This window comes from Dasypus novemcinctus, chromosome 4 (assembly GCF_030445035.2).
Source record: "Dasypus novemcinctus isolate mDasNov1 chromosome 4, mDasNov1.1.hap2, whole genome shotgun sequence".
NCBI lineage: Eukaryota > Metazoa > Chordata > Mammalia > Cingulata > Dasypodidae > Dasypus > Dasypus novemcinctus.
This window is the reverse complement of record NC_080676.1, coordinates 136,548,524-136,564,403: the sequence shown is the minus strand read 5'-3', so window position 1 is coordinate 136,564,403 and position 15,880 is coordinate 136,548,524.

Sequence of the window (15,880 nt, the reverse complement as noted above, 5' to 3'; positions counted from 1 at the left end):
GGGATTCTTAGGTAAACCAGTAGACCAGTATTCATTGCCTCTTTTTGGTATGGTGTTGGTGCCATGTTTATGCTGAGAGATAAAATGTGTATATATACAACACTGTGAAGAACTGTATGAAATACATCTTCAATATCCATTATGAAGAGTTTTCCAGACCATGGCCATTTCCCTTTGATTTACCTATCATCCATTTCTAAACTAGTGCAGTGTATTTTCCTTTTTATGCTTACAAATTTTACAATGTTTGTTGTCTATAGTTGTTTCTTGAACATTCATAATAATTTGAGATAAAAAAATAAACAACATAGTTTTAGAAAATACTTTTAAAAATAGATTTGCAAGGTTTTGCTTGATTGTTTTAATATTTTAAGTGTGTCTGGGCAAGTTGATGGAAGAAGAGTAGATCATGTCTCCAGCTTTCCACCAATCTGTTTTTGGTAGAGAATGGCTCCAATAATAGATTGTAAATTTTGATGCCCTTGTAAGTAAATGCCAAATTTCCAGTATAACAAAAATCTTTAAAATACATTTCATTGATAATTAAATATTTCTATTCTTCTGTATTTTAAGATGTAAAACAATATAATTTATAAAAATTTAATTAATAATATTTGAATTGGATGTGAATTGTATTCCATTGACTTAAACTTGTATTAATTTCATTTCTTATTATGAGTGGCCTATTCCTGTCAAGGTTCATACCTGTTGATGGTGACTACTCTTAATTTCTTTTATATGGGGTCTTTTTTTTTTTTATTGATTTTGTAAAAATATTACATTAAAAAAACAATATGAGGTCCCATTCAACCCCACCACCCCCACCCCACCACTCCTCCCCCAGCAATACTCACTCCCATCATCATGACACATCCATTGCATTTGGTAAGTACATCTCTGGGCATCTCTGCATCTCATGGTCAATGGTCCACATCATGGCCCATACTCTTGATGATGATGGTTCTTAGACTTTTCCTGGAGCCTCAGTTTGGCTAAGATATTCTATAATATTTGTGGTCAGAGTTGGGTTTTTGGAGTACAGGGCTGACAATAAATGATAGAGACTAAAGTGGGGAAACTAATCAAACTATTTCCTGAAGAATGAGCACAGATCAAACTTGATATCACCTTCAGGTTTTTTTTTCCTTTATTAATTAAACATGTTGGTAATAGTCATTGAAGATGCAGGATAATGAATACAGACAAAGCGAATTTACTAGTAAACTTTTGCATAAGAAGCACTATTCTTTTATAGAAGGATTCACTAGAAATTACAAAAAAATGAAATGTCAAACACTCAGTGAGCTCAAATATTTTCCAATTTGTTTTCATCTTCATTTAAATCTAAGATAATGGCAGAGGTATAAAAATTCAGGCATCTTGATTCTTCTATATTTTTTACATGTCATAAGTCATAAGGGAATATAAAGATATACATACAAAATAATTACAATAATAAAATAACTATAAATAATTTCTTAGAAAAACTGTAATTTGAAAATACTGAATAATATTTACCCAAATCCTTTCTTCATCTTTTGCAGATGAAAAGAGGAAAGGAAAGAATATAAACTTTTTTTCCATTTCCTATAAAGTTTCCCTACAAGTTTCTTTTTTAAAACTAACTTCTGGTCATTGTCCAAAGGACTTTAAGGTAGAACTGGAATCTCACAGAAAATAAATGAGTGAAAAGAGTAAAGAAGTCAATTTAGTGGATAGGACAGAAAAGGGTATATAACTTTCTGAAGGAGTTTTATATCCTCTTTGAAAAAGTGGGAGAATAAAGCCTTCTACAAAATAACTAAAATGTTTGTTCCCTATATTCCACTTCACATCAAACTCTGATTTCATACATCTTTTTCTTTGTCCACTATTCATCAACCAGATGCTTCATTCACTCAGAAGCAGAATTCTAGGTCTGCAAATTTCAGATACCCAGCCAGCTCTGTAATGTAATATTTTCAGCAATGCACTGATGCCAACACTTCACTTTTTTTTCTTCTTTTATCATCAATACAGCTCAGATGCTGACTTCACCAGCTGGGATGCATATACCATGTGTTTAGTTGTGATAATGGCTATCAATGTTTAATTATATTTTAAATTTGTAATGGAAAGAAATTATTAATGAATTGTGATAAGCATGCTATGTGAAATATGTAATAATTTGCTGCTGACAATGTTGCTGAATTTTATGACAAAGTAACCAGATTGAAAATCAGTCATGCAATACTTAGCAAACTTGCACAGCTCTTGACCAAACACAATGGAAATTAGTTTTTTTTTTTTTTAACATTTGCATATGACCCTTGCTCTGCTACCTTGCTCTCCTGGGGCAAGTTACTTATGTTCTCTGCAACCTCAGTAAGCTCCTACCTAAAATGAAAATGAAAGAATTGGATAATATGATTTCTAAAGTTTCTTACAGGTCTATTATCCTTTATTACCCTGTTTCCATAACTGGATTTTAAAAATCCCTTAAAGAGTGATATAAGGTGGGCATGTGGGGAAGATGGCAGTGTAGGGAGCTCCAGGACTCATTCCTTCCATCATAGCAACTATTAAACAGGCAGAATTGTCTGATAGAACTGTTTTGGGGCTCTGGAGGCCAGGAGAGCACTGTACAGAATCCAAAAAAGAGTGAAAGGAAGAGACATCCATCTCTTTTTGTCATCTTGTTGCATCAGCTCACCATGCCTGCCCATCACATCAGCTCACTGTCTTCTTTAGAAGGCACTGAAAACTTCTTCTTCCTGCTTTGTTGTGTCTCTCATGTTTTTTTCTTCTTGTGTCCCTTGTGTTAGTTTGCCATGCCTGTGTACATTGCACTAGCTTGCTGTCTTCTTTAGGAGGCGCTGGGATCTGAACCAGTGACCTCCCATATGGGAGGTAAGAGCCTAGGCCCCTGAGACACATCTGCTTCCCTGATCATGACTTTTGATTAGTGAATTTGGATCCCTGGGTCCCTGCTCTGAGCTACTGTTTCAATCTAACCCAGACAAAGGCAACCACAGCCATTCTTTCAATTCCATACTTTAAAGGGACAGATTTGGTGGAGATTTAAAATTATCATATGATTTGGCAATCATGCTTCCAGGTATATACCCAGAAGAATTGACAGTAGGGTCTTGAACAGATATTTGCACAATGATGTTAATAGCAGCATTATTCACATTGGCAAAAGATGAAAGCACCTTAAGTGTCCATGGATGTGAATGGTTAAATAAAATGTGGTACATACATGTGATGGAACATTGTTCAGCTCTAAAAAGGAATGAAGTCTTGGTGCATGTGACAACATAGATGAAACTTGAAGACATTATGTTAAGTGAAATAAGCCAGACACAAAAGGAAAAATATTATATCACTGGTTATAGTCTAATTATAATAAGCAAACTCGTATAATCAGAATCTAGAATATAGGTTATCAGGAGATAGATTGGGATTAGAGAATGGGGAGTTGATGCTTAACTTGCAGAAAATTTCTATTTGGGCTGATGGTAAAGATTTGGAAATAGATGGTGGTGATTGTAGGACATTATTGGGCAAATAATCAACAGCACTGGACTGTACAGGTGAATGTGGTTGAAAGAGCAAACATTAGGGTATATAAATTATTATAATAAAAATTAAAAGATAAAACAATAGTATATAGCACAGTGAACCCTGTTGTAGATGAAGGCCTTATAGTTAAAAGTACAGGTATAAGAATGTTCTTTCATGAATTATAGCAAATGTATAAATCTAATACAAGATAGTAATAAAAGGGAGGTATATAAATAAAAATACACCAAATGTAAATAATGGACAATAGTAGAACTATTTTAATATTTCATCAATTGTAACAAAAGCAGCTGCTATTAAAAATGGTACAATTACCAAAAAAAAAAAAAGTGGGATCCCAACAATAGTAACAAGTATTCCACAGCAACACAACATGTTGGTGGTGTTCTTATATAGGTAAATTCTGTATTTTATGCATGATTGTTTTGTAAACCCACCAATTTTCCAATAAAAAAATAGGTGACACAAAATTGACATAAAATAGACATATACATGTCAATATTTGTCATGAAGGCATTTTGCTTTAATACTAATCTTAAATGTTTATGAGTCAAATCTGTAAAAATAATATTTTGGAGGATTATGGATAATAATCATATGAGAGATTTATGTTTTGTATACTATGTAATAGAATGTCTTTTTTATTTTTGAGAAATATATCATAAGTGAACAGTAAAGAAACTTGTTCTATCTTTACAGTTTCTTCAAATACTCCTTTTAATTAAAAAAACTGAGCTCAAATTGCCTCATATCGTATTGCTGCTAATTAAGTTTTTAAGGTTTGATTTACCTCTGATATCAAAGAGTAAAGAATTTAACAATCTGCAGGAAATGTAATTTCATTTCTCATTGCTCTAATGTAATTAATAAAATTAAGAGTTTTGTCACTTCAAGATTATTCTTTTAAACCAGTTATTTTTAAAGAATATATTTATTTTGTTTTCTGACACTTCATGCATTTGTTCAAAACTGATTAAATGTGGGAACTACAATTTTATATTATATTTTATATTAACAATATCATAATTATTTAATGATAATTAAAACATACACTGATAAAAAAACATACACTTAGTCAAAATATGCTTACCCAGCAACTATAGTAGTTTTCACATGAAAAAAAACTATTATTTTACTTAGTGAGATAGTCTAAAGTAATATATAATGAAGTTATATTCAAAGCTCTTGGACAATAAAAAGTAGCATATGGACCAAGAGACCAGATTTTGCTTTAAAAATTAAATGATGTTTTGTTTATTCATTTATTTAGATTTTTGTATTCATGACATGAAAAACCACTATTATTATTTCCATTTTGGTGCTTTTTTTTTAAATATCAGTAGTGCTGTGTTCTTTTATTAAGACCATTTTAAATGCTATTTGCAGTCAATCCATCATTTGTATGATTGTTCTTGCCTCAAATTAATTTTTTTCCTGAATTCATTTTCATAATATAATTATTTTAATATATCATAGATTTTCCCTGATACTTCCCAACTTCTGAGTTTTTTACAAATCTCCTCTCAGTACTTTCAGTCACTGGTACTTAACCAATTTTCTTCTTTATTTTCTTTTAAATGTTACATTAAAAAATATGAGTCCCCCATATACCTTCAAACCCACCCACCCCAACACTCCCACATCAACAACCTCTTCTATCATCCCAGCACATCCACTGCACCTGGTGAATACATTCTGGAGCACCGCTGCACCACATGGACAGTGGTCCACATTGTAGTCCACACTCTCCCCCATTCCACCCAGTGGGCTGTGGCAGGACACACAACGTCCAGCATCCATCCCTGCAGCACCACCCAGGACAACTCCAAATCCTGAAAATGCCCCTACACTATATCTCTTCTTCCGTTTCCCTCCTATCACCAGCCACTGTGGCCACCCTCTCCACACTGGTGTGCCTTTATCAGTTTGTGTCCTTGTTTTCAGTTCTACTGTGTATATACACAGCACTGGAATTGTTGGGTCACAGGGCAAATCTATAGCTAGTTTTTGAGAAACCGCCCAACTGTCCTCCAGAATGGCTGGATCCTTCATTCCCACCAGCCGTGGATGAGTGTTCCCTTTCCTCCACATCCTCTCAAACAATTGTAGTCTTCTGATTTTTTGATAGCTGCCAGACTTATAGGAGTAAGATCATATCTCATTGTTGTTTTGATTTGAATTTCCCTAATAGATAGTGATTTTGAGCATTTTTAATGTGTTTTTTAACCATTTGTATACCTTCTTTGGAGAAGTGTCTGTTCATATCTTTTTCTAATTTTTTAAATTGGCTGTTTGTCTTTTTATTTTCAAAATGTAGGAGCTCTTTATATATGCAAGATATAAGTATCCTATCAGATCTATGGTTACCAAATATTTTCTCCCATTATGTAGGCTCTCCTTTCACTTTCTTGACAAACTCCTTTGAGACATAGAAGGCTTTAATTTTGAGGAAGTCCCATTTATCTATTTGTTCTTTTGCTGCTCGTGCTTTTGGTGTGAAGTTCATGAAGACGTTTCCTATTACAAGGTCCTGTAGATGCTTCCCTACATTGCTTTCCAAGGTCTTTATGGTCTTGGCTCTTATATTTAGGTCTTTGATCCATCTTGAGTTGATTTTTGTATAAGGTGTGAGTTGGTAATCCTCTTTCATTCTTTTACATATGGATATCTAGTTCTCCAGGTACCATTTGTTGAAGAGGCCATGCTCTGCCAGTTGAGAGGGTTTGGTGGCCTTGTCAAATACCATATGGCTGGATATATGAGGATCTATATCAGAGCCCTCAATTCGGTTCCATTGTTCAGTGTGTCTATCCTTATGCCAATATCATGCCGTTTTCACTGTTGTAGCATTGTAGTATGTTTTGAAGTCAGGTAATGTGATTCTTCCAACTTCATTTTTCTTTTTCAATATGTCTTTGGCTATTCGGGGCCTCTTTCCTTTCCAAATAAATTTCATAGTTAGTTTCTCCAGTTCATTAAAGAATGCTGTGTTGATTTTTATTGGGATTGCATTGAATCTGTAGATCAGTTTGATATCTTAATAATATTTAGTCTTCCTATCCATGAACAGGGAATATTCTTCCACTATTTAGGTCTTCTTTGATTTCCTTGAACAGTGTTGTGTGGTTTTCTGTGTATAAATCTTTTGCGTCTTTAGTTAAATTTATTCCTATGTATTTGATTTTTTTATTTACTGTTGTGAATGATATTTGATTCCTGATTTTCTCCTCAGATTGCTCATTACTGGTGTACAGAAATGCTACTGGTTTTTGCACATTGATCTTGTAACCTGCAACTTTACTGAACTCATTTATAAGTTCTAGAAGCTTTGTTATAGACTTCTCAGTGTTTTCCATGTATAGGATCACATCATCTGCAAATAGTGAAATTTTGACTTCTTCCTTTACAATATGGATGTCTTTTATGTCTGGTTCTTGCCTCAGTGCTCGAGCAAGTACTTCTAAGTCTATGTTAAACAGGAGGGGTGATAGTGGGCATCCATTTTTTATTCCTGATCTTAGAGGGAAAAATTTTAGGATTTCACCATTCTAAATGATGTTAATTGTGGGTTTTTCATATATGCTCTTTATCATATTCAGAAAGTTTCCTTGTATTCTGATCTTTTGCAGTGTTTTTATCAAGAAAGGGTATTGTATTTTGTCAAATGCTTTTTCTGCATCTATTGATATGATCATGTGATTTTTCCCTTCAATCTTTTTATGTAGTGTATTACATTAATCGATTTTCTTATGTTGAGACATCCTTTCATATCAAGAATGAATCCCATTGATCATGATGTGTAATTTGTTTAACGTGATGCTGAATACGATTAGAAAGTATTTTCTTTAGGATTTTCATGACTAAGTTCATTAGAAAGATTGGTCTGTAATTTTCCTTTCTTGTGGTGTCTTTGTTTGGCTTTGGTACTAGAGTAATGTTGGCATCACAGAATGAGTTAGGCAATGTTTCTTCTATTTCAATTTTTTGGAAGAGTTTAAGCAAGATTGGTGTTAGTTCTTTCCTGAATGTTTGGTAAAATTCACCTGTAAAGCCGTCTGGTCCAGGGCACTTCTTAGTTGGGAGATTTTTAATGACTAATTCTATCTCTTTACTTATGATTGGTTTGTTGAGATCATCAATTTCTTCTTTTGTCAATATAGGCTACTTATGTGTTTCTAGGAATTTATCCATTTCCTCTAAATTGTCATTTTTGTTGGAATATAATTTTTCAGAGTATCCTCTTATGGTACTGTTTATTTCTGTGGGATCAGTGGTGGTATCTCCTTTCTCATTTCTTATTTTGTGTATTTGCATCTTCTCTCTTTTTTTCTTTGTCAGTCTAGCTAAGTGTTTGTCAATTTTATTTATCTTCTCAAAGAACCAGCTCTTGGTTTTGTTTATTTTTTCAATTGCTTTCTTATTTTCTATTTCATTTAGTTCCACTCTGATCTTTGTTATATCTTTCTTTCTTCTTCCTTTGGGGTCAATTTATTGTTTTCTTACTAATTCCTCCAATTGTGAAGTTAGTTCTTCAATTTTAGCTCTTTCTTCTTTTTTGATATATGAATTTATAGCTATAAAATTCCCTCTTAGTACTGATTTTGCTGCATTCCATAAGTTTGGATATGTTATGTTATCATTTTCATTAGTTTCAAGGTAGTTATTAATTTCTTTTGAGATTTCCTCCTTGACCCACTGTTTTTCTAAGAGTGTGCTGTTTAACTTCAAAATCTTGGTGCTAAATCTGGGTCTCTGGCCCTTGCAGATTTCCAGCTTCATTCCTCTGTAGTCAGAGAAATTATTTTGTATGATTTCAATCTTTCTGAATTCATTGAGACATTTTCTGTGGCTTAGCATGTGGTTTATCTTGGAGAATAATCCAGGTTCACTGGAGAAGAATGTATATCCTGCTGTATTTGGGTGTAATGTTCTGTATATGTCTAGTAGGTCCAGCTCGTCTAATATATTGTTCAAAGTCTTTGTTTCTTTATTGATTCTCTTTTGAGATGTTCTGTCCAAAGCTGATAGTGGTATATAAAAGTCCCCCATTATAATTGCAGAGGCATCTGTTCCTTCACTTAGTTTTTCCAGTGTTTGCCTCATGTATTTGGAGGCAGCCTTGTTCAGAGTATAAATGTTTATGATTGTTCTTTCTTCTTGAAAGATTATCCTTTTCACTAATATGTACTGTCCATCTTTGTCTCTCACCATTGTTTTGCATTTAAAGTGTATTTTGTCTGATATTAATATATCTACTCCTGCCTTATAAGATTGTTTTCCAGACATTCACTTTCAGCCTCCTTGAATCCCTGAGTCTAAGATAAGTTACTTGTAGACAACATATAGATGGGTCATATTTCCTTATCCCATCTTCCAGTCTGAGTCTCTTGATAGGTGAGTTTAATCCATTGACATTCAGTGTTATTACTTACAAGGAATTACTTATATTAGCCATACTTTCTTGGGATTTGTGTTCATCATATTTTGTTTGATTTTCTTTTTCTGTTTTTGTCTTTTTAGTTGCTCCTACACTCTCCTCCAACTTTGTCTCTCTTGTTTTTTTCTTTCTTTATTCCTGCAGAACTCCCTTTAGTATTTCTTGAAGGGCAGGGTTCTTGTTGGCATACTCTTTCCCTTTGTATATTGGAAGAATAAAAATTGTTTTCTAAGTTCCATAGGTCTATAGGCAGAGAGGACTTTGCCCCAAGACAAACTGTATCTCTATCTCTTTAAATGATTGTGATGTGATTTAGTACTTAGCACTGCTAACTAAAAGGATTTAAAGTTTTTTGAATATTTTAATGTATTTTTGGAATTCAGGGGGTGGAATGTGGCAGGTTGAGATTATTTAACAAAGAGAGATTAGGTTTACAAACTGATCTGTTCATCTGGGTATGATCCCCTTTGATTGCATTTGATTCAGCTGTGATGTCTTTGATTAAATTATGTTAAGTTTAGGGGTTTGACTGACTCAACCACATGAGGTAGGGTGTAACTCAGGGTTGAGTCCCTGCCCCCTTGTTGAGCTATATAATGGACACTCACTCAAGAAGACACACAGAAGAAGACATGAAGAGGAGGGACTTGGTCACTTTGGTCTTGGCATGTGAAGAGAAAGGAGAAGTCTCAAATAGTCAAAGACATGGGTGGAGAGACAAGCCCTATACCAGCCTGTGGTTGAGAGAGAGGAATGCTGAACTCTCTGAGATTGGCAACCATCTTGCTTCAACATGTGTCAAATGACTTTGGTGAGAAAGGAACCTTGATTTGGACTCTTTAGGGCCTCGATAACTGTAAGTTTTTACCCCTAAATAAATACTCTTAATAAAAGCCAATATGTTTCTGGTACTTCACACCAACACCCCTTAGGCAGACTATTACAGTCACACTAGTATTTTTACATATAATTTTTTGCATTTAATTTTCCACTTTTTGTTCTTGATTTATTTGTGTCTTAAAGTTTCAATTGCATTTTGTGTGAATAACTTATAAAGTTTAGCTTTATCATAAAGTATGAGAATAATCCTCTTTTAAATGGGGATTTTAGTCTTTTTAGATTTAATGTAATGTTTGATATGTTTGGATTTAGGTATCCTATTGGCACTTTATTTATATTTGTACCATGTCTCTGTTTTGTTTTGTTTTTTTAATTACATTTCTCCAGCCTTTTTAAGTTGACTCAAATATTGTTAGTGTTCAATTTTATCTCTTTTTATATGACTTTTTAAATAAGCCTACTTGAGTTATTATTATGTTAATTCCTTTAGTGATTACAATATGCAACTCTAACCTATTAAATTCTATGTTTAAAAGAACTCTATTACCTCACAAATTAAAAAATATATATATGACAAGATATTTCTAATTAATTGCCTGTGTACTACTTGTGTTCTTATATTTACATTTTTCATTCTAGAAAGGCCATAAAATGCATATTTATTTGATTATTATTATCTTTTTCTAAACACTGATAATCTTTAGGAGATTTAATTATAGATCAATAGAGAGATAGATAGGTAGGTAGGTAAACTGATGGATAGATAGGAGGATAAATTGATATAGACAGATAGATGGATGAGTAGATCAGGTTTTAAAATTGATCAACCTTAACACAATTGATGTTTTGGGATGGGTGATTGTTTTTTGTGGGCATGTTGCCCTATGCATTGTAGGAAATTTGGCAGCATCATTATTCTCTACTCACTGGGTGTCAATAGTACACATCTGCCATTGCCACCCAAGTAACACCAATGAAAAGTATTTCCAGACTTTGTTAAATGTCCTCTAGAAGAGGTATATGAAGCTGAAAATCATTGGTATAGAGCATATATCACTTTTGTATAATGGCATATTTATACTTTTGCGTGTTCTTTTTTCCTGGGTTTCTATCTGTTGTCATTTTTTAAGTCTATAGAGTTTCTTTTTAAGCAGTTCTTATGGCCATTTACTAAAAATGATTTCTTTCAGTTTTGTCTCTCTAAAATAGTCTTCATATATAGGCTTTATATTCTAGATTGGCAGTTCTTTTTTATCATTAATATGTAAAAACATGCAAAAATATAATATAAATATATATCCTATTTCTTATCACCCATGAATGAGTTGTCTGTTAAAAATTGGATGTGAAAAAAAATTGTTATCTAAAGTAAGAGAGAAAAAAGGCTTAAAATGAGACAAAGAGAATCAATATGTCTCAGATGGAATATATCTGAATACTCTAGAGAGATGATACTTCAGCAGTTTCAAGGATTTGCAGGTAGGAATGATGGAATGGTGATGATAATATTATAGATTCTGGAGAGATGGCAAAGTAGGAAGCTCCAGGAGTCAGTCCTGATAGCAGAACAGTTATTGAACACTCAGGCAGCAGCTGTCTGAATCAATTATTATGAAACCTACAGTCTAGCAGACCACTGTACAACATCCAATTAAAATTAGGAGGAAGAAACTGGTGAAATTGTGATAAATACTGGTGAATTCCTCTTTCTGTGAAAAGTGAAGCATCCCCCTTCCCTTTTGAATTGGTTTGTTTGGCTGTGTTAACTCCTGGCAATCAATAAATTGCCATGATATAACTGGCTGGATATAAACTCAAGAAACAAATGGTATTGGGAATACACATTCTAAAATATTAAAATATGCAGAATGTAACAAAAGATTACAAGACAAAGAAATAAGAAATGGTGGCCAATCCAAAGGAAGAGGATAAATATCCAGATAGCACCAATGAAGAATAATACACTAGAAATATCAGAGAATTTTTAAAAGATATTTAATATGCTCAAAGAGATGAAAGAAAATATGTAAAGGATATCAGGAAAACAATGAATATGAGAATCTCAATAAAAGGATTGAAACCTTTAAGAGGAACTAAACAGAACTTGTAGAGATTATGGCTACAGCAATTTTTTTCTTTGTTTTGGCTTTATTTTTTAATATTGCATTCAAAAAATATGAGGTCCCCATAAACCCCCAAAACCCCTCATCCCACTCCTCCCCCCATAACGACAACCTCCTCCATCATCATGAGACATTCATTGCATTTGGTGAATACATTTCTGAGCACCGATGCACCTCATGGTCAATGGTCCACATTACAGTCCATACTCTCCCACATTCCAACCAGTGGGCCATGGGAGGACATACAATGTCTGGTAACTGTCCCTGCAGCACCACCCAGGACAACTCCAAGTCCCGCAAATGCCCCCACATCTCATCTCTTCCTCCTACTCCCTACCCCCAGCAGCCACCATGGCCACTTTCTCCACACCAATGCCACATTTTCTCTGATTACTAATCACAATAGTTCATGAATAGAATATCAGTAAGTCCACTCTAATCCATACTCTATTCGCCCATCCTGTGGACCTTAGAATGGTTGTGTCCACTCCACATCTATATCAAGAAGAGGCTTACATTCCACATGGATTCTGGATGTAATTCTCCTGCTTTCAGTTGCAGGCAGTTGGCTCCCTGGTGTGGAGGTTGACCTTCTTCACCTCCATGTTAGCGGAGTGGGGTAAGTCCAATAAACCAGAGTGTAGGAGTTGCAGGTCTGTTGAGGCTCAGGGCCTGGCTATAACATGGTCAGTCCAGAGATTCAGGTCCCCCGGGTATACATTAAACCACAGCACCAACTACAATTCTGGTAAAAGTAACAGGAGAGGCTTGTGGACAAAGATAACATCTAAGTCCAGCTCCATTGCACAGAAACACAAACCCCAAAGTAGGGCCAACTGACATGGCACTGAACTCCATCTGCCATGACCATAGAACCTGTGGGTCTCTGTAGCCCTCAGAAGAACCAATACCCATGCTTGTATCTACTTTATCTGTCTCTGGGACTCTGCTGAGGTGTGCATAAAGGCAACCCTTATGATAACCTCCTGGCTCATTTTGGAGACTCATAGCCATATAAACTCATTTGTCCTTTCCATTTCCCCCTTTTCTTCAGGGCAAAAAGCATTTTAACTCCTGGTATTATAGGCAGACTGAGATATCCAGTTAGTCCAAGTTGATCTTTTTATTCAAGGTCATTTTCTAGTTACATCATCGGTTGGTACTTGGTAGTAATCCCTCAGTGCCAGGGAGGCTCATCCCTGGGAGCCATGTCCCATGCTGTGGGGAAGGCAACACATTTACATGCTCAATTTGGCTTCTAGTCTGGCCACATTTGAGCAACATGGAGGCTCTCAGGAGGTAACTCTTAGGCACCCTGCAGCTCTAGGCCTTGTTCTTATTTCAGGCACACAGGCTTACAAGCATAGTCATTAGTATCAAGGGCTCATTGTTGGACCTTCCTTCTTTTTGGTCTTTGCAATTGCACTTAGGGGATTGTTGCTATTCCTTTAGGGACTGTGATAGAGCTCCCCTGGCTAGGAACTCAACACTCCCTCAGTTGTTGTTTTTAATTGTAACCACTATGAAAATATCCAAACATTTTTATGTATCCTGGATATATGCCTTGTAGGACTCCCTGCCAACTGTGTGTCCCCGTCAATAACATCCCACAGCAGTATTCCTCCCCTGCCATTGTTGAACCTCTCTGTGATCCAAAACTTCTTCAAAAGTGAAGCCCGATATATTGCCAGGCTGCATTAATAGTAAAATGGAATATAGTGATGAGTTTAAAGGTTAGATATAGAATACATATTAATTTAGAAAAATTAAGGTAAAAATAAATTGGAGTATCAAAAAATTTAAAAATGCAAAAACTTTATTTTGATATTTTGCCTTCCATCACTGCAATAAGTGTTACCCTGTATGAAAATTGGCAAGGCAACTTCTTCTGTCTTTTCCTCAGTGTCTACGTTCTATCTTTTTCTTTTCTTTTTTCTAATCATTAAGCTTAGCTTCATGAAAGTTTTAGATCACAGTAATTCATATATACAATATACAGTACTCCCACATATCCAACATAAAACCTTTTCCCTTCCACAGCAATAATCTTTTTACATATTCATATTATATTTACTGAAACTGATGTACAGATATTGAGACAATAGCTTTTAAATAAGGTAGCATTTGGGTTTACATTGTGGTTTATATTTTAGACTATACAATTTTCTAAAGTTTTAGTTATCTTATGTTTTACATTATAATTTGCATTTTAGCCTATAAACCCCTATATATTTTTGGTGTAATTTAACATGTCATATCCATCCTTGCATACTCTTGTGGAATACTTCTATTGCCCACACAGTTACATTGGTTCCAACTATTCAATACCTCTTTCCCCCTGCCCTTAGAGCCCACAGTGACAGTCAATCGTCATTGCTTGAAGGGCCATGTTCAGAGATACTTGCCACAGTGTTGAGGGCTTGACATGCTCAACTGCCCTAATGCACTGGGAGCCACCATTTTTCTTGTGAGATACAATTCCCTCTATTTGAGAACATCAGTCCTCCCCACGACATGGGTATACCTTCACTCTCATTGTATGCTTTCTATCCAATGATATAACCCACTATGGCAAAATGAGGATTCACATACTCCCTAGAAGCCTGCCCTGTGTTGGATTATCCCCTTTAAGCATCTTAGATAGGTAACATTCCTTATCATATTTTTGAAAAAGTATTCTCAGCATTATACTCTCAACCAAATACCTGACAATCTCCTATGTTCTTATGTTACCCCACCCTCCCCCCAATTTCTTGGGCAATATTACACATCCTCCCATCTCTAGCCCCCCTCAAGCCCTCAAAGCCCCACCCAAAGATAACTCTATTCCCCCATTTTATCCCTTCCTTGTACAAATACTTACCTCCAACTTATCATAGCTTTCACCCATGTAGGTGCCAGCTTACATCCTTCCCCTACCACCCACTTTCCTTTAAGCCTATCATCCAGTCTCTAGTTCTCTGAGGCAGCTTAGTTTATTTAATTCATATCATTAACATCATGTAGTATTTGTCTTTCAATGCCTGGGCTGCTTCACTCAACATAAGGTTCTCAAGATTCATCCATGTTATCACATGTGTTTGTAAGTGTATTCATTCTTAAAGCTGACTAGTATCTCATTGTATGTATATACCACATTTTATTTATCCATTCATCCGTTGATGGGCATTTGGGTTGATTCCAACTTTTGGCAATAGTGAACAATGCTGCCGTGAACATTGGTGTGCATATATCTGTTTGTATCCTTGTTTTCAGTTCTACTGGGTATATACCCAGCAGTGGAATTGTTGGATCATGGCAAATCTATTGCTAGTATTTTGGGAAACTGCCAAACTGTCCTCCAGAATGGCTAGATCCTTCTACATTCCCACCAGCAGTTGATGAGTATTCCTATTCCTCCATTTCCTCGTCAGTATTTGTAGTGTTCTGTTTTTTTCATAACTGCCAATCTTGTGGGAGTAAGATGGTATCTCATTGTAATTTTGATTTGCATTTCCCTGATAGCTAGAGACTTGGAACATTTTTTCATGTGCTTTTTAGCCATTTGCATTTCTTCTTTGGAGAAGTTCCTGTTTAAATCTTTTTCCCATTTTTTAAATGGGTTGTTTGTCTTTTTATTTTCAAGATATAGGAGTTCTTTATGTATGCAGGTTATAAGTCTCCTATCAGATCTATGGTTACCAAATATTTTCTCCCATTGTGTAGGCTCTCTTTTCACTTTCTTAACAAACTCGTTTGAGGTGCAGAAGGCATTAATTTTGAGGAAGTATCATTTATCTATTTATTCTTTTGCTGCTCTTGCTTTTGTTGTGAAGTTCATGAAGCCATTTCCTATTACAAGGTCTTGTAGATGCCTCCCTACATTGCTTTCCAAAGTCTTTATGGTCTTGGCTCTTATACTCAGGTCTTCGATCCA